The sequence below is a fragment of the Euprymna scolopes genome, chromosome 38, assembly GCF_053919585.1.
Source record: "Euprymna scolopes isolate OS-2025 chromosome 38, ASM5391958v1, whole genome shotgun sequence".
Taxonomy (NCBI): domain Eukaryota; kingdom Metazoa; phylum Mollusca; class Cephalopoda; order Sepiida; family Sepiolidae; genus Euprymna; species Euprymna scolopes.
Window position 1 is genome coordinate 5,013,432 of NC_136519.1, and position 19,257 is coordinate 5,032,688.

A 19,257-nucleotide genomic window follows, 5' to 3' on the forward strand; every position below is an offset into this window, starting at 1 on the left:
AATGTAAATTAAGGAATGTCGTTGTTTTGCCAGAAACGTGTGGGACATATGATATGTAAATCCACGTGAGGAGAGCACATGTTTGAGCACGTTCCTGGCGTCACAAAGAAATATAGATTTTAATATATTCAGTTAAGAGGGTTCAAAATCAATCATTTCAGGCACAGTCGAGTTCGGAACAGTTAGAGGAGATTTAGCTGAAACCATTTTGGAAGCGATCAGAAAGGGAAACAAGAAAATGTAATTCTAAAGGCAATTGAATTCCTGACCATCACCATCACCAGCTAGTATGAATACAGATCATCAAGTTGTTTATAAGTTTTCGTTTGTCATCTTTCAATCTGAAAGGTAATGTGATTTTGTCTATCGTCTTTGTAAAATGAACTTTGTATGAAAACCTCTTCCAACGTGTAACTGAGTCCCCCTCTTCAAAGGTGTTAATGGTATTCCTTCATAAATAATGAATCTCCCCCGTGTTAAAAAAAAAAACTGTCTACGTCTCTCTTTATATCATAAACATGAACAGTGTGCAATCGATTACAATTGTCTCATGGTCGTCTTCGTTATATGAATATCTTGTCCCTGCTATTCAACACTGTTCGATTTGGTGCTCATAACCAAGGAACACCTCAACGGTGCAGAAAAACGTAAAGAACCTGGTTTACTGGTTTGTCGCGGAAAAATAAATAAATAAATAAAAAATCAGTCACAATATAAAAAAATACGGTCCTTTAAGTACACAAAAAACGCTAGGCGAGTTACCACACACACACACACACACACACACACACACACACCGTTCTTCTCTGTCTATAATTTTTACTTCGTCCCATAATAGTAGATGGTTTCCCTTTTTCTTCCAGATATGGTCAGTTATACCTGATTTTTTAATCTCTCCACGTACTACACCTTTTCGATGTTCTTCTAACCGTACTTTCAATGGATGATACATTTCAGCTTTGTATAGTTTTCCACATTTACATGATAGTTCATATACACAGTTCTTAGTCATGATTTTTTCTGTAGTGGGGGGGGGGCTTGACTCTCACAAGCTGTTTCCGGAGAGTTGAATCAGTCCTGAATACTGTCCTGATGTCATATGGATTACATATTCGTTGAAGTTTTTCAGACAAGCCCTTCATATATGGTATACAAACTGTGGTGAGTTTCTGAGAGGTGTCTTTTTGTGTCTGGTCCAGATTTCTTGCAGCTGATGTCATGCTCTCTGGATTGTTGTTTCAGTGGAGGGTTTCTCTTAAACTGTCCTCTTGATATGCACTGTTGCTCGATGTTGCAGGTAACGGACGATTCCTTTCTTTGCGTTATATGGATAGTGGGAGTTGAAGTTTAGATAATGTCCAGTGAAAGTTGGTTTCGATATACAGATGACATGAACCCCTAACCAGTGCAGGTTATCAGCACATCTAGGAACGATAATTTGTTGTTATGTTCTTTTTCTATCGTGAACTGTATAGTTGGACAGATCGAGTTCACATTGTGTAGTAACGTTTAAAAATTTTCCTGATGCGGCCAGAGTATGAATGTGTCATCCACATATCGCAACCACATTGTTGGCTTTAGTGGTGTTGATCCTAATTCTATTTCCTCAAAGTATTCCATGTATGCATTGGCCAGTAGCAGGGAAAATGGTGACCTCATCGCCAGACCTTCTTCCTGCCGATATATATCGGATCCAACCATGAAGTATTTAGTTTCTACACAGAAAGTCAACATCTCCATTATATTGTCAATTGGGATGCAAGTGCGTTCTTTCAGTGAGGCATCCGATGTCAGCTTATCCCGTATCACTGTCAGAATCTAATCAGTGGTTACTTTCGTGAACAGACTGACTACATTTAGACTCACCATCTGGTTGGAATGAATGGGAGCATTGTTTATTATTTCCAAGAAGTGAGCTGAGTTCTTGGCGTATGATGGAGATTTGCCGATGATTATCGTGATTATATCTACCATGAATCGGCTCAATGGATGGCATGCTGAACCAATAGGTCTTAATGGAATACCGTCTTTGCGGATCTTAGAGAGGCCGTATAGATGTAATAGCTTGCCGTAATGTTGTACTAGATGTCTGTATTTCGCAGGTGGTATAAGGTCCTTATTTTTACTGAGGATCTGTGACAGCTTCCTTTCCGTTTTCAGAGTCATTTTTTTCATTTTACAGTAGCCACCAGATTCTATTAAATCTGCTAATTTCTTGGAATATTCTGCTCTATCCATTACTATTGTAGCATTGCCATTGTCAGCTCGTAGTACTATGATATCACTGTCAACGCACAAAAACTTGATAGCCAATACATCTTCCTGTGAGGTTCGGTTTTTAGAGGCTTTGAATTCTCAAGTGCTTGTCTCACTTTCTACCTTAGTTCATCTCCTTGTGCTTTGGGTTTATTCAAGGCTGCCTCCTCTATTGGAGCTTTGTATTTATTTGCTTCCCCACGTAGCAAATTAGGCACAAGGCCGTTTTTAATGTGGAGATGGGGGGAAGGGGGGAGGGAAGGGGGCACCAGCTCCCGAGAGGTGGGAAATGGGAGCTGGATTTGAAACTGTTGGTATGAAGGGTTGCCCCTTCAGTGACCAAGTTTAGATATGTGGGGTTACCCCCACATATTTTCTTTGCTAGTCATAGCTAGTCTTAGCTTTGCAGCATATGTCGGAACAGATGGTATTTATTTGCTCCCCCACCGAGCAAATTAGGCACAAGGCCGATTTTTAATGTGAGGAGTGAAGGGGAAATGGGGACCAACTCCCCGGAGAGTAGGGGAGTTGGATAGTGACAATTGGTATGAAGGGTTGCCCCTACATTTACCAAGGTCTTATATGTGGGGTCACCCCCACATATGGTCTTTGCTAGTCATAGCTTGCAGCATCTGAAGAACAGATGGTATTTATTTGCTCCCCCACCGAGCAAATTAGGCACAAGGCCGATTTTTAATGTGAGGAGTGAAGGGAGGAGGAAGGGAAAAGGGGGACCAGCTCCCGAGAGGTGGGAAATGGGAGCTGGTTAATGGTCAGGCATGTGGGGTTGCCCCCACATCTGGTCTTTGCTAGTCATAGCTAGCAGCATCTGCCGGAACAGATGGTATTTATTTGCTCCCCCACCGAGCAAATTAGGTACAAGGCCGATTTTTAAAGTGAGGAGTGAAGGGGAAATGGGGACCAACTCCCCGGGGAGTAGGGGAGCTGGATAGTGACAATTGGTATGAAGGGTTGCCCCTACATTGACCAAGGTCTTATATGTGGAGTTGCCCCCACATATGGTCTTTGCTTGCAGTATCTGCCGGAACAGGTACTACACTTTGATCTTGTCGCCCGGACCCCCGAGGGGGTGCAGGGGCTTTTTGCCTCCTCTATTGGAGCTATCATATCTAAGTATGGAATCTGCTTTATGGTTGAGACCTTTGTTTAGCACTGATTCCTCAGAGGGAGTTAACTGACGTTTACTTTGGTTGACAATGGCCCGTATTGGCGAATGGTGGCGTCATTGGCTTTTAGATTTTCCAATTTCTTTATTTGGTGACACTTAACCTCCTTAAATTCTTTCTTATAGGATATGTCCAGGTATGCATGGATGCGAGTTTTGTCATCAGTCCGATATATATCCTCTAGGAATGGGGTAAGGTTGTTTGAAATTTTTGTCTGTAATTGATGTTTCTTTAACCGACTGTTGTAGATTCTGTCTCGGACGAGTTCATGCCCGACTCGTTTTGCAATCCTTTGTGTTCGTCTGGGACGGCTGACTAGAAGTTTCAACGTTAAGCCTGGTGGTACTAGCTTAAGATCACGGCATCGGCATAGGAATGTGAGGTGGTTAGTCATCCTTGCCAGTTTTTGGCAAGGTTTTCAATATGTTTCTATTTTTGTATTATCTGGAAAGAAAATGGAAACCATCTACCATTTTGTGACGAAGTAAAAATTATAAAGAGAAAGGAACGGTGGAGAGTAAGACGAATGAAAGAAGTAGCACATATGCTGGGGAATAACCAACTGCTAAATAGACCAAGTATAGAACTTAATACGATATGGGAACCAGTAATTATAAACAACAGATAATATATACAAGTAATAAGTAAATATATATATATATATATATATATATATATATATAGAGAGAGAGAGAGAGAGAGAGAGAGAGAGAGAGAGAGAGAGAGAGGGAGACGGGGGAGAGAGTAATAATTTTTAATAAATAGTGATATTTACAAGTAGAAATAAAAATAGGTTTAAGGCTCCTAAAATTCGTACTAGAATTGTCCGCAAGGGTCCGTGTCGCAGTGGTTAGAGTACTTGAAAAAAAAATCAATGGAAAAATGATATTCTTCTGAAGGTTCAATCCTTAGTGTGGGCAACCGAAGAATACAATTTCGAATTACTTAGGACCTCAATCCAGTCATGGCTGACGGAACAAGAGCACGCTACCCCCGTGAAGTAAATAATTCCTTTCAAATTCCCGAGTTCGACAGAAACATTCCCGAGTTCGACAAGATACACCTGAAGAAGGCTGGAGGTTACTTCGACTGATGAAACGTTGTGAAAATCACAATTAAAATGAGAACAGTAGTCCGATGACTCCAAACAATACGAACATGAAAAGGCAAAATCCCTTCAAATCTCGAGTAAATAAATTTTAAAGAATTCATTCCAGGCAAAAACTTTTCATCAATTCAAACTGTGATTATAGAAAAAAAAATGTTAATTAATTTTCTCATTTCAGGTTGAGAAGAAAAATAGGACTTGCCTAGTTTTTTTTGTTTTTTTTTTTTTGTTTTTTTAATCTTTATGTTGTATGAACTACGATTTATTATGGAACGAAAGACATTTTTTTTAACTCTTGATTTTACAAACGTTAAAATACAGGAAAAAAATATAAAAATAGTTACAATTTAATTAACTATTTTTTTTTCTTCGTGTGCAAATCTCGTTCAGGAACAGTTTCGTTAATTTCGTAGTTGGTTTTCGTATTGTAAAAGAATTTTAGCAGATTTTTTTTTATTGATTTTTTATCTGTTTGAAAAATGATTATCGGTGATGGGAAACGTAGTTGTTGCTCAAAACAAATAGGAACCTTAAATTTTATTGAAAAAAAAAAATATCTTTTTGATTGTTGCATTTTGGAGAAGGAAAAGAAAATTTTTATTTCGAAATGTGCTAGTCACATGGTGAGTTAATATTTCTCTTCCCCCCCCCCTACACACACACACGCACATACACGCTGATTTTGTTGGCCGTAGTGGAAATTAGTGCAGTCGCTCACACGCGCTCGAGCGTGCGCGCGCGAATAAACGAACCTTTATTCATTTCAATTTTCCCCGCGCGTTTTGCACAAAAAATAGGTTTTGTCAGCAACGGCGCAATTTCAAATACGCCCACACACTTTTCTCAAAACAACAAAAGTAAAATGAACCTATTTTTGGCGGACGTAGTTGAAAACAGCATCACGTGACACAAGTAACCAATGAGGAAATTAAGAAGATTGTCTTTTTAACGCTTTTCCAAAAGCCAAAATATCAGCAGGGGCAATCGTGTTCTGGAGCCAAAGCTGTATAAAACGTATCAAACAGTCTTGGAGAGAGTTCAGCCTTTTTCCTTTCTTCTCGATTCGACGACACAACGAGAACATGCCAACACCGCCAACACCATGATACACACGCCACGCGGACACTCAAAAATCACTTATGCACACACGCATTCATTCCGCACATTTTCTAAATTAATATAACAACAAATCACTTTCCTCACGAGTTACTTTCCTCGTGGGAATTTTTAAGTAAGGCGAACTTCGCCAGATGATCACAAACTTTAAAATAATCTCCTTATTTTCACACAGGACCTTCTAAACTCCTTGATTCCACGAAGGACTTTCATCTAACATTTTAATAATAATAACTTCAAAAGAACTTTCACCAATTGGATCTTTGTTTAATCACCTTATTGTTTTTGTTAAAAAAAATGAATGCAGTGCATTTAAATCAGAAGGGGGTGCCGTTTTGTTTCATTCCTTTTTTTTATTATTTTGTTTGGGGCAAAGAAATTTAATGTTACTTAAACTTCTGCACCCCTATAAATTTAAAAAAAGAAAGAAAAGGAAAGGAAATCAGGCGATTTTATTGAATTAAACGAATTACTTAAATAATATGAAAGTCATGTGAAATATGAAAGGCACCTCTCAAAAAATTGAACAAAATAACATTTGTTTTTGTTTTTTTTTTATTTTAGCACACGCAGTCTATATTATTTTTAAGTTAAGTTTCAGCCGCCATTATGCATACCACATGTCAATCATTTTTTGACACAATGAGAAACGATGGTTCAAGTGAGTGGGGTAGACAATTGTGCTTATGAGGAGGTGGTGGTGGAAGGTTGTAGAAGAAGCCTTGCTCCTCCCTCCTTTTTTTTTTCTCTTTCTTTATTCGTGTCTGTATAGATTGGCCCCAATGGCTGCACATATCGGTTCAGTAAAATCTCATAACGAGTTGCAACCGAAGGACGAGCATGCTCATGCACGATTAAAATTGGTTTTCCGGATTTTTAATAATGAGGAAAGAATTATTAACGAATCGCACTCGACGTCCGATTAAGATTACATTGTTATGTTTTGCATTTTTAGTCAGTTCAAACTAAAACACTCTGACACTGTTTTATATAGTTTTTAAATTATTTGCCCAAAGTTAACACATTCACCAGAGTCAGCCACGATTTGTCTTCTCCAAATACTTTTTTTTTTGGGGGGGGGGGGTACATTGCTGTACTAACAGAAAATTAATCGAATGAAATGTTTCCTGAATTTTTAATAATTTTTAAAGAAATAAAATTATGCGACTGACACTTGAACTTTTCCCGATTATTTTGAAATTAAACCGAATTATAAACGTCCCTGAGATGTTGGTTGAAGAGTATTTCCGAAAAGATTAAATTGATTCTAAAAAAAAAAAATCTCAGTCTAGAAGGATTTCTTCTCCATTAAATGAGGACAGAATAGTTTAGAGTTAGACACCAGGGTTGTTTTGTAACGTGGAGAAAAGGAACAAAAATTAAAATTGCCTCAGTCGTAAAGGATTTCTCCTCCACTGACAGAGAACAAGAAATTGAAATGCAGCACTAAAGAACAGATACTACACTCTGAAATATTAAATCTTTTATGCAGGTAAAAAATAAACATGAACAAAAAACTTAGGCACAAGGCCAACTCCAAAGGGGAGGGGGAAATGGGGGTCGTTGGTCATCCTTGTCACTCTAGAACTAAACAAAAGTTTCTCTTAGCTAGAATATTCTTCCACCATAATACCGCATTCGCCCTTTCGTACTTGGGGACGTCCTACTTAGCACCCAATTGTTTAAAACATTTTTTATTTACGTGTAAAACCAAAAAAGATAATAATGATGATATAATAATTCATTTGTGTCAGGGGGGGGGAATACAAGCAGTGGTTAGTAGGACCCTCTCAATCCCATCTAGTTTATAGACCGCCCGTTCCACTTCGGTTTGTAAAGGAACCTGAGCTCCTATGGGCCAGTGTCTAAGTGGGGATTCTCTTTAGATGAGACGAAATTGAGAAAAGAAAATTTGGGGGGCTGAGGGATTGAGGGTTAGTGATTGATTTCTCTCTCTCCAAGATGGGTGAAATTTAGAGGGAGGGGTGAAAAGAAAAAATTGCAGTTAGGAGGGGGGTGAGAATCTTGGAGGCTTCCTAATCAGGGAGGGATGGAGCATTCACTCGGCTAGCCAAGAGGCTAAAGTTTAAGTTACACTTGACGGAACTGCGCGTTCCACAACTAGGCAGGGAACACGTATTCAAATTTGGCTCCTTTTCGTGCACACAGACTTGCTACATGTATCCATCTTCTGTCAAATGCCGCGCGATGCAGCCTTCTTCTATCACATCTGATCTTCACCCGTAGTTGGTGTTTAAAGAAAGCGATTAGATCCTGATCAGAAAAAGACACCACCACCACCCGGCCTCGCCGGGATCGTAATGTAGACCATTTGTCTTTCCCTGTCCCCTAACCCCCTAACCCCCACGACGGCCTCACGTACGGTAATCGGGCGAGCTTTGATCTTGACCCGAAGAAGCATATCACGAGAACAGATGCTGCACTGTAATCTTAACCAAAAGGCCAATATTAAATGGTTATTTTCTATATAATTATTTTCTATATAGTATACGAATATATATATATATATATATATATATATATATATATATATATATATATATATATATATATATATATATATATAGTATACGAATATATATATATATATAGGATACGAATATATATATATATATAGGAGATTAATGATGGATTTGAATTTAATGGAGATCCGACATAGTCGAAACTTAATTTTCTCAAACTATTAAATTGTACAGAATTAATCATTAACTAATTTAACTTCCAGGTGTGTTTGGGGCGGATTAATTCGAAATAATTCTTATGATCTTTTGGGAAGAAATTTATTTGAATCATAAATCAAATACTTGGACATGTTTTCTGAATTGTAAGAGAAAGTTAATTATGAATGAAATAATTTGAAATGTTTTCTGAATTGTAAGAGAAAGTTAATTATGAATGAAATAATTTGAAATGTTTTCTGAATTGTAAGAGAAAGTTAGTTATGAATGAAATAATTTGAAATGTTTTCTGAATTGTAAGAGAAAGTTAGTTATGAATGAAATAATTTGAAATGTTTTTCTGAATTGTAAGAGAAAGTTAGTTATGAATGAAATAATTTGAAATGTTTTCTGAATTGTAAGAGAAAGTTAATTATGAATGAAATAATTTTAAATGTTTTCTGAATTGTAAGAGAAAGTTAATTATGAATGAAATAATTTGAAATGTTTTCTGAATTGTAAGAGAAAGTTAGTTATGAATGAAATAATTTTAAATGTTTTCTGAATTGTAAGAGAAAGTTAGTTATGAATGAAATAATTTGAAATGTTTTTCTGAATTGTAAGAGAAAGTTAGTTATGAATGAAATAATTTGAAATGTTTTTCTGAATTGTAAGAGAAAGTTAATTATGAATGAAATAATTTGAAATGTTTTCTGAATTGTAAGAGAAAGTTAATTATGAATGAAATAATTTGAAATGTTTTCTGAATTGTAAGAGAAAGTTAGTTATGAATTAAATAATTTTAAATGTTTTCTGAATTGTAAGAGAAAGTTAGTTATGAATGAAATAATTTGAAATGTTTTTCTGAATTGTAAGAGAAAGTTAGTTATGAATGAAATAATTTGAAATGTTTTCTGAATTGTAAGAGAAAGTTAGTTATGAATGAAATAATTTTAAATGTTTTCTGAATTGTAAGAGAAAGTTAGTTATGAATGAAATAATTTGAAATGTTTTTCTGAATTGTAAGAGAAAGTTAATTATGAATGAAATAATTTGAAATGTTTTCTGAATTGTAAGAGAAAGTTAGTTATGAATGAAATAATTTTAAATGTTTTCTGAATTGTAAGAGAAAGTTAATTATGAATGAAATAATTTGAAATGTTTTCTGAATTGTAAGAGAAAGTTAGTTATGAATGAAATAATTTGAAATGTTTTTCTGAATTGTAAGAGAAAGTTAGTTATGAATGAAATAATTTGAAATGTTTTTCTGAATTGTAAGAGAAAGTTAATTATGAATGAAATAATTTGAAATGTTTTTCTGAATTGTAAGAGAAAGTTAGTTATGAATGAAATAATTTTAAATGTTTTCTGAATTGTAAGAGAAAGTTAATTATGAATGAAATAATTTGAAATGTTTTCTGAATTGTAAGAGAAAGTTAGTTATGAATGAAATAATTTGAAATGTTTTTCTGAATTGTAAGAGAAAGTTAGTTATGAATTAAATAATTTTAAATGTTTTCTGAATTGTAAGAGAAAATTAATTATGAATGAAATAATTTGAAATGTTTTTCTGAATTGTAAGGAAAAGTTAGTTATGAATGAAATAATTTGAAATGTTTTTCTGAATTGTAAGAGAAAGTTAATTATGAATGAAATAATTTGAAATGTTTTTCTGAATTGTAAGAGAAAGTTAATTATGAATGAAATAATTTGAAATGTTTTCTGAATTGTAAGAGAAAGTTAATTATGAATGAAATAATTTGAAATGTTTTTCTGAATTTCATGAACAACAGTAATTATGACTGAAATGCTTCAGAACGATTTTTTTATGTTTAAAAAAAAAACAAATTGTTAACATACTACTTCATTAACTTTAAGTCCAGGTTCTTGAATCTATTCATTTTGTGAAAAAAATGCCCTGGTTGGGTATTCTAACTAACCTTATTTGAATGCCCTTCTCTTTAATTAATCCTTAAATAACTATTAATTACTAATTAAGGATATATTAATAAAAAAAATAATAATAATAAACACTTAACTATTGTGAAATACTTTGTGGTTAGTGGTTTCTGTTAGTCGTTCTGCGGCGGACCCCTTGCTCTAATAAATTTAAGTTGGAATATGACCTCTGAAGCCCAAACTACGAATAGTTCAGAAACGTAAACCCAGCAAATAACACCCCACCTAAAGAAGAAGGAGAGGTGGGAGTGATCTGTACTGACGACTAACTAAATCCGTATTGGTCAGCGTGATCATCTCACTCAAGATGAAATCACGTAACTCCGGCTTAATTAAAATAAACTAGATTGCTAGCTGAAGTGGTACTAGATTTATTTTACTGTTTTTTTTTGGGGGGGGGGGGGGGTTCTGTTACAAAATAAATTGAAACAAAATGCATCTGGTGACCCAAAAAGGGGCGTCATTTCAATGGCATTACTATGATTTAAAAAAAAAACAATACTAGTAGCGAGAGACTAGCAGCAGATGGACCAGCCCAAATGTAACAGCAGACTTCATACATGGACGAATCGTGGCTTTGTAGAGGTACAGGTATTCTCAGGCGTAAGTAACTTTCTAGCACGGTATAGAGAGCCCACCTTCTTTGCAGTAGCCTTAGCAATTATCTTGATATATCTATTCCAACTCATGTTTCCTGTGAACGTTAAGCCAAGGAGCTTGAACAAAGTGCTCTCGGGTAAAGTATCTCTAGCCATAGCTATTGGCGGTTGGTAGGGTTCCATGTAATTATTAAAGGAAACAAGCTTTGTCTTGGCAGCGTTGAACGTTTCCATCCATTTTTGACCCCACTACACTACAGATTGAAGGGCATTCTCTAGGGTTTCAGCCGTTACCTTAGATATGTGCTCATTAGTTTCCCTACGTGCCTGCTCGTCGGCAAATATACCCATCTCAGAGACAATTTCATCGGGTAAGTCATTTATGAATATCATAAATAATAAAGGTCCAAGTTTGGGAAAATGAGTTAAAAATTAAAAAATATACAAAATACTGTTAGGAACTCGCTCATGTTACCGTGACATAGGCTGACATATATTCAGTGGGTGTTTATTCATTCTTTTTGTGCCATGAACACGCGGATCCTGTACTGACTTTCTTCCATTCTACCATCATGGCAAGAAAAGAATGGATAAAATTTTTAAGAAGTGTCTCTATCACTGAAATTTTAATTTTGAACAAATAAATATTTGTTTATTTTACAAAATATTGCTCTGTAATTTGGCTTAAAAACGTATTAAATACGTATTTTATTTTAAAATTCAACCAACGCTTATATCACGAGAAAAAAATTAATCTTTTAGTAAAATAGAGTTATCCCCCTGTTTAAAAATAAAACAAACAAAAAACGATAAAACCGCAGTTTTAAAACTGTACCGAGACGGTTTCAGCAAGGGAGGTCACTCAAATAATTTTATATGTGAATGACTTCCCTTGATCCTTTTTTTTCCTTAAATTTTAATATATATAGATATATATATATATATATATATATATATATATATATATATATATATATATATATATATATATATATATATATATATATATATATATATATATACACACACACACACACACACACACACACACACACACACACACACACTGTAATTTAATGGTGAAAACTGCTAAAGTATGATTTGGAAAGCCGGCTTATCATAATTTTTCATAAGTTTTCGATTAATTTTTTATTGCTTTTGAAAGATTATATCTCTAAAAGGAAAAAAATGTATTTCTACACGTTAAAGAATTATAATGAAAATGTTTTCACAGCGACTCCGAAAACTCGAAAAGTCAGTTAAATTTGAAAGATAAATCAATTAATTGTAAATAAAAAAAAAATTAAAAAAATGTATTTTTACTAAATATATAGGTCTGTGAGGTATGAGTCGGCATTCACCAATTTGCAGTCGGAATCCGTCAATATTAAAAACCATGGTTGCAGGTGGTGTAGGGATATCTACAAGTCAAAAGTGGTAGAGTATCACTGGGACCGTTAAAGATAAATTTCACCAGATCTTCGCCACATCTGGGCAGGAACTGCTAAAAACAGCCTATCCTGCCTTTACAGAGTACAAAATAGACTTCGTGGTTTGGTGGGGGTGCCCTTTTCTCTTCCCTGCAGCCTCTCTCCCACAGAAGAGACCTTGCGAGCCTGTCTTTGTTTTATCGTTATTTCTATGGCAAGTGCTCATCTCAGCTCCAATCTCTGGTCCCCCCCCCCCTCGCCAATCTTTCACGAGAAACACCCGTCTGGCTGAAACTACTGTCAATAATTTTCCCCACTCTTTATCTGTGCCAAAATCCAAACGTAGATTCCATGAGCAGAGCTTCTTTCTCAGAAGTGCACGGTTGTGGAACTCTCTTCTGTTTGCCTGTTTCCCACCTGACTACAACTTGGATGTCTTCAAATCCAACATAAACAAATTCCTGACAAACCGCCCAATACTAATGATTACTACAATACTATCTCATTGATTACTGTAAACGCAATAACCCTTATCCTCGAGTGGCCTCCAGGCCTTGATAAGTGGTGACCCCCATGTTAAAAAAAAAAAACAACTTCGGAAAAATAACGACATTCGATAAAGACCTCTAGATCGCTGTACTGGGATAAAATAATAACATTTATTAACATGTTTAAAAAAAAGTAATTCAAATTATTTCAACGTTGAGGCTTTTGCAACAAGTGTTTATAAAACTGTCTTTGTTAATGAGCGTCTTGTAGTGGCAAGAAGTTCATGATTATGAATTTTCATGTTGAGAGAGAACACGTGTGGTTATTTTCTGGAGGGAAAAGAAAATAGTCATTAAAATATGTATGCGTCTTGTGTGCATATGTGTGTGTTTATTACATATGAAAATAACAGTTTGAAATAACTTGTTGAAAAGAATTAATCCTTGTTGAATATGGTGTTTTCCATGATGAGAATTAAGGTGTATGATGTGTGCAAAGTCATGTTAGTGTTTTTACATCACGCGACAACAGAGTCAGGCAGCGAGTTGCTTACTCATTGTACTGCTGGCTGAACTGGTCTGATTTACATGCGCAAAAGCTTATGTAGGCGAGTTCCAGAATGTTCCGGACTATTTGTTGTATTGCTATGTGCAAAGCGTAACATAGTTCCTTTTATCACATGTGCAAATGGGCAAATCACAATGTTGTGTCTTTACGTGTACTCCATACGCGTGCGTGTTGAAAATGGTGATTCCTATTAGAATGTCTCTTCCAGAGATTTGTTCCAACCAAATAAAGCAGATGCTGCAAAAAGAAAGAATGCTTAATTATTACCAAAAAAGCAAGTTTAGAAACAGAAACTGCCCTGAACCAAAACAAATGAAAAAACAATGTGCAGAATTTCTATGGAAGCTCGAAATGTCCAAAATTAAATTTTAAGCTTAAACTTATTACAGAATTTAAAACATTATTGTACCTTAATTTCCGTAGTTTTTGTAGATTATAAAATTATTTATCAATTTAGGTTTTCCTATTTGGAGTAATAAAAAAAAAAGTTTGCTTAAATTAGAATATTTTTCAATAAAGATTTTATAAAGATTGAATTTAACTTGGTAGTAGGTTTAAGTTCACGGACATTTTTAAGAATTACCAACAGTATTATTGGTTTAAAATTTCCAACTTCAATAATATTCTGAAAATATTGATGGAATCTGTTTATCAATGTTTTTCCTTAGAATTTGAAATAACTTTTGTAAAATGTCTACAGTGTCAATTTTATTTATTTATTTTTTACATGGTGACTCGATTTTTTTTTTATTAAACGTGCTGTAGCGATAAAAATAATAAAACAAAATTAAAAGTTCATTTAAAATGTGAAAAATATCAATGAAATGATTTTAATTATATTTTTCACACTTTAAATGATTACACTGACAATTTATTCATTGAAAAAATAAGTTTAAACAATTATTTATTAATAATTAAATAAAATACGGCTGATGGGATGCAAATTTTGTCTGTTTTTTGTTTTATTATTATTATTTTCAAGATTATAAAAAAAAAATTCTGACACGTTTATGCATACAAGAAAAATATTATAAAATTACATTTTGAAATTTTCGTGGGAATTGTGATCATGAAAATCACACAAAATTTATTTTGCAATTATATTATTTTTTGGTAAAAATATTGAATCAACAATTTTTTGGTAAAAATATTGAATCAACAATTTTTTGGTAAAAATATTAAATCAACATTTAATTCAATGATATCGTACGTGTACTGATTTCATTAACATGGATTTTGAAGGGTAGTTTTTTACGTTTTTTTTTTTTTTTTACATAGGAGTCACCACTTATCAAGGCCCGGAGGTCACTCGAGGATAAGGGTTAATGAGTGTACAGTGGTCAAAGGCAACATGTAGCAATCATTATTAGTGGAAATTTGGTAAATTGTATTACTAAAGGGTATGACTCATCAAGAATTTGTTTACGTTGGACTTGAAGACGACCATATTGTAGTCAGTTGGAAAGCAGGAAAACGGAACAGAGTTCCACAGGCATGCAGTTCTAAGAAAAAAACTTTGTTCATGGAATCTACATTTAGGTTTAAATACAGATAATAAAAGATCTCCCAAATCACATCCTAAGATCATTTGTTGACATTTTATGCTGATGACACTATCATCTATGGCAACATTTCAAACGCCATAAACAATCAAGTTCTCTCTGATTCTCTCTCCTCTGATCTTGATCACGTGGTGCTATAGGAAAAGAGGTGGGTGGTTAATTTTAATGCATCTAAAACCAAACTTCTATCTTTACATCATCAAAGCTCTGATCCCTGTCTGGCATCAATTGAAATGGATGGTTCTCGTCTTGAGAAAGCTCCATGTTTTGACAAGTTTCTAGGTCTGACCTTTACTCCTGATCTGAGATGGCAAATCCATTGCCAAGGCTGCTGGAAAACTGGTGGAATCGTTCTACCGCTTCAGTAGATATCTCATTGCTGCTGCAATTCTCTACGTGTATAAGAGCAAGGTACATCCAAGGATGGAGTACTGTTGCTATATCTGGGCAGGAACTGTCAGAAGTACTTCTTCTGCCTTGACAGAGTTCAAAATAGACTTTGTAACCTAGTGGCTCTTCCCTGCAACCTCTTTCCCCACAGAAGAGACGTTGCAAGCCTGTCTCTGCTTTATCGTTATTCTCATGGCAAGTGCTCGTCGTAGCTCCAATCACTAAACTTTCATGAGAAACATTCGTCTAGCTGAAAACACTATCAATAATTTCCCCCACTCTCTATCTGTGCCTAGACCTAAACGTAGATTCCATGAACAAAGTTTTTTTTTTCGTAGAACTGCACGCTTGTGGAACTCTCTTCCATTTGCCTGCTTTTCAGCTAGCTATAATATGGTGTCCTCAAGTCCAACGTGAACAAATTCTTGATGAGCCATTCCATTTACGTTAAAAAATTTACCGAATTTCCATTACTAACGATCACTATATTGTCTAATTTATTACTGGACACTCTTTAACCCTTATCCTCGAGTGGCCTCTGGGCCTTGATAAGTGGTGATGCCTATGTAAAAAAAAAAAAGAAGAAAAAAAAATGTATGAAAATGTTGAGATTTTTCCCCGTTTAAGTAAGGGAGGAAATTTCGTGTCGGCCGTAAAAGAAAACAATCAATTCAGCAAGAAAGGAGAACAAACAACAACAAAGCAGAAATTTTCACCGAATTTAACAGTTTATGTTGTGAAGATAGTCTCTAGCTCCTGCATCACAAAAAGGGGCAGCTTGTAAAATTACACCGTTTTGACGTTAACTAAATAAACGTCGACGATGGTATAGGTCTCATGACGGAGTCACTACATATAAGATATGGGGTGTGAGTCAGTATTCACCAATTCATAAGAAGAATCCATCGATTTTAGAGATCATGGTTGCAGATGCAGGAATATCAGTCAAAAGTGGTAGAGTATTACTGGGACCGTTAAAGATAAATTTAACCAGATCTCCGATTTACAGAAGCGTCCTACCGCGTCACATCCACATGAATTAAAAAGGCGTGAATAACTATTTATTTAATAACATTTACTGAAGTGAGCAGTCACGTCGTGGCTGAGTAGTCCTCAGTTTCCGGATTCATATGAAGACTTGCGAAGAGTTTGTGCGTAGCTAAAATGTGAGATCATATTTCATTGGAATGTCTGTCAGATTCCAAACTCATGAAGGTCACCAGATATGGGTATTGGGTGGCGACCAATGTGTAGAGGTTGCGTGTTGCTTTTGCAGTCGGGGTTCGCCAGATATAGGACTCACGGCAGAGTCACCAGATATAGGACTCCGATTTACAGAAGGGTCCTACTGAGTCAAATCCACATCCATATGAATTAAAATCATTCGATATGGTGCTTTCCATGCTAAGAATTTAGATGCATGATGCATGCGAAGTCATGTTGGGTGGTTTAACGTCAAACAAATATGGAGTCAGGCAGCGATGATGTTTATTCATAGAACGCATCCTGAACTGATTTGATTTACACGTGCAAAAGTTTATATACCCATGTTCTACAACGTTTCAAACTATTTGTTGTATCACTACGCGTGAAATGCAACATAGTTCCTTTATTGCATGTATGCGGATGGGCAAATTACGACATTGTGTTTTTGTGCGTACTTCATAGGTATGAGTGTTTAAAATGGTGACTGCTATGATATGTCACTGTTGAAGAGTTTTTCCGGCCATATGTAGCGGTCACTACAATGGATTCATTAGTTTTATAGGACTCACGGCAGAGTCACCAGTGTAGGTTTATGTGCGGCGTGTGTCAGTATTCTCCAATTCGTAATTGGAATCCGTTGATATTATCATAATCATGGTTGCAGGTGAAGAGATATCGATAAGTTGAAAATGGTAGTATACGACTGGGACCATTAAAGATAAATTTCACCAGATCTCCGACTTACAGAAGAGTCCCACCAAGTCCCATCCACATGCATACAATTTAAAAGGCGTGAATAACTTTGGAAAAATAATGACAATCGAAGAACTCTAGATTGCTGTGCTAGGATAAAATAGCAATATTTATTAACATGTTTAATTTATAGGATAAAATTTATTAACATGTTTAAGAAAAAGTCATTCAAATTATTTCAACATTAAGGTTTTTGCATCAAGTGTTCATGAAATAGTCCATGTCAATGAATGTCTTGTAGAAAAGGCAAAAGTTCATGATTACAGGTTTTTATGTTGAGAGGGGATATGTGTGGTTACTTCTTGAAAGGAAAAGTAAACATCTTGTGTGTGTGTGTGTGTGTGTGTGTGTGTGTGTGTGTGTGTGTGTGTGTGCGCGCGCGCGCGCGCAAAATAACTTGTTGAAAAGAATTAATTAGATATGGTGCTTTCCACGTTTAGAATTTAGGTGTACAATGCGCGCAAAGTCATGTTGGTGATTTTATGTGGCACCATGACAGAATCAGGCAACATTGTTGTTTACCGGTAAAACTACATCCTTAACCGGCTGGACTGGACTGACTGGTTTGATTTACGTGTGCAAAAGCTTATATAGTAAGAAATTCTGCAGAAATAAGCAGGCTCTTTATTGGACGGTTTGTCTGTCCAGTTTGTTTGAACCAATTAGATTGCATGTTATAACTGCTGAGGATATTCTTGGCATTAAAATTATCTTTTCAGATCACCAGAATTCAAAAGGATGCAGGCTTGAATGGACATCAAATTCTCACTCACAGCTCGAAGCTGTAGGGGAAAAGAAGTTTAAGTGAAATTAACTTTCTCTGCCCCAAACAAAAATAATAAAAAAAAGGAATAAAACAAAATGACACCTCCTTCTCGTTTAAAATGCACTGCATTTATTTTTCAACAAAAATAACAAGATGAACAAGCAAAGGTCCAATCGGTAAGAGTTCATTATGATTAGAATGTTCAAAGTAGGTGAGAAACCCTTTGTGGAATTATTAAGATTAAAAGATCATGTTAGATGAAAGTTCTTTGTTGAAATAATAAGATTGGAAGGTGAAAGTCTTGTGTGAAAATAATATCCTTTGTGTTTTAACTGGCGAAGTTCGCCTTATTCAGAAGTCCCATGAAGAAAGTAATCCGTTGTTATTAATTCTTATAGAAAATGTACCGAATGGGTGCGTGTGTGCATAAGGGTGACTTTTGAGTGCCTGCGTGGCGTGTGTAATTATGGTTTCGGCAGATTTGAAAATGACGATGAGATGAAAACGAGAGGCATGCTCTCGTGTCATGTCAGAGCGAGAAGAGAAGAAGAAAGAAGGAAAAAAAGCGAAGAATGTTTGTTGCAATTAAATACTTTTGAACTGGCTCCAGCACAAGATTGCTGCTGCTATTTGGTTTTTGGAAAAGTGTTAAAAAGACAATCTTCTATATTTTCTCATTGGTCACTTGTGTCACGTGGTACTGTCTTGAACTACGTCCGCCAGAAATATGTCCATTTTACTTTTGTTCTTGTGAGAAAAGCGTGTGGGTGTATTTGAAATTATGTTGTTGCTGATTTTGTGCAAATACGCGGGGAAATTAAAATTAATAAACATCCGGTTATTTGCATGCGAGCGTGTGTGTGTGTGTGTGTGTGTGTGTGTGTGACAGCACAAAGCCTCGAAATTACCTTGCCACTATGAGACGTTTTAATGCCCAAATGTGGGGCGAAATGTTATCATTTGCAAACACCAATGCCCTTATGTCAGGCGAATTTTTATATTTTTGCACGATGTTGTGCTCTATGAATTAATTGACTTTCATCATTACTATATGATGTCTGTGAAAGACAAAAATAAGGTCTACTGTTTGACCTGTCGTTTGTCCGTCAGTATCCATTGTGGGAGCCTTTCCTAGTCTCACACAAAAACACACGTTCACATTTCAAGCTACTTTTCTTGTCACAAACATAT

General features: G+C 35.4%; 1 long non-coding RNA gene across 4 annotated transcripts in view; it reads right to left on the minus strand.

The window, feature by feature from the left end:
* Positions 1-12,960: 12,960 nt before the first annotated feature.
* LOC145263055 (uncharacterized) overlaps positions 12,961-19,257 on the minus strand; it is a 153,656-nt gene continuing 147,359 nt past the window's right edge. For all 4 annotated transcript variants that reach the window (XR_013864473.1, XR_013864469.1, XR_013864470.1 and 1 more), the window contains one exon: positions 12,961-13,626. This is a non-coding gene — a long non-coding RNA (uncharacterized LOC145263055). The remainder of the gene's footprint in view (positions 13,627-19,257) is intronic.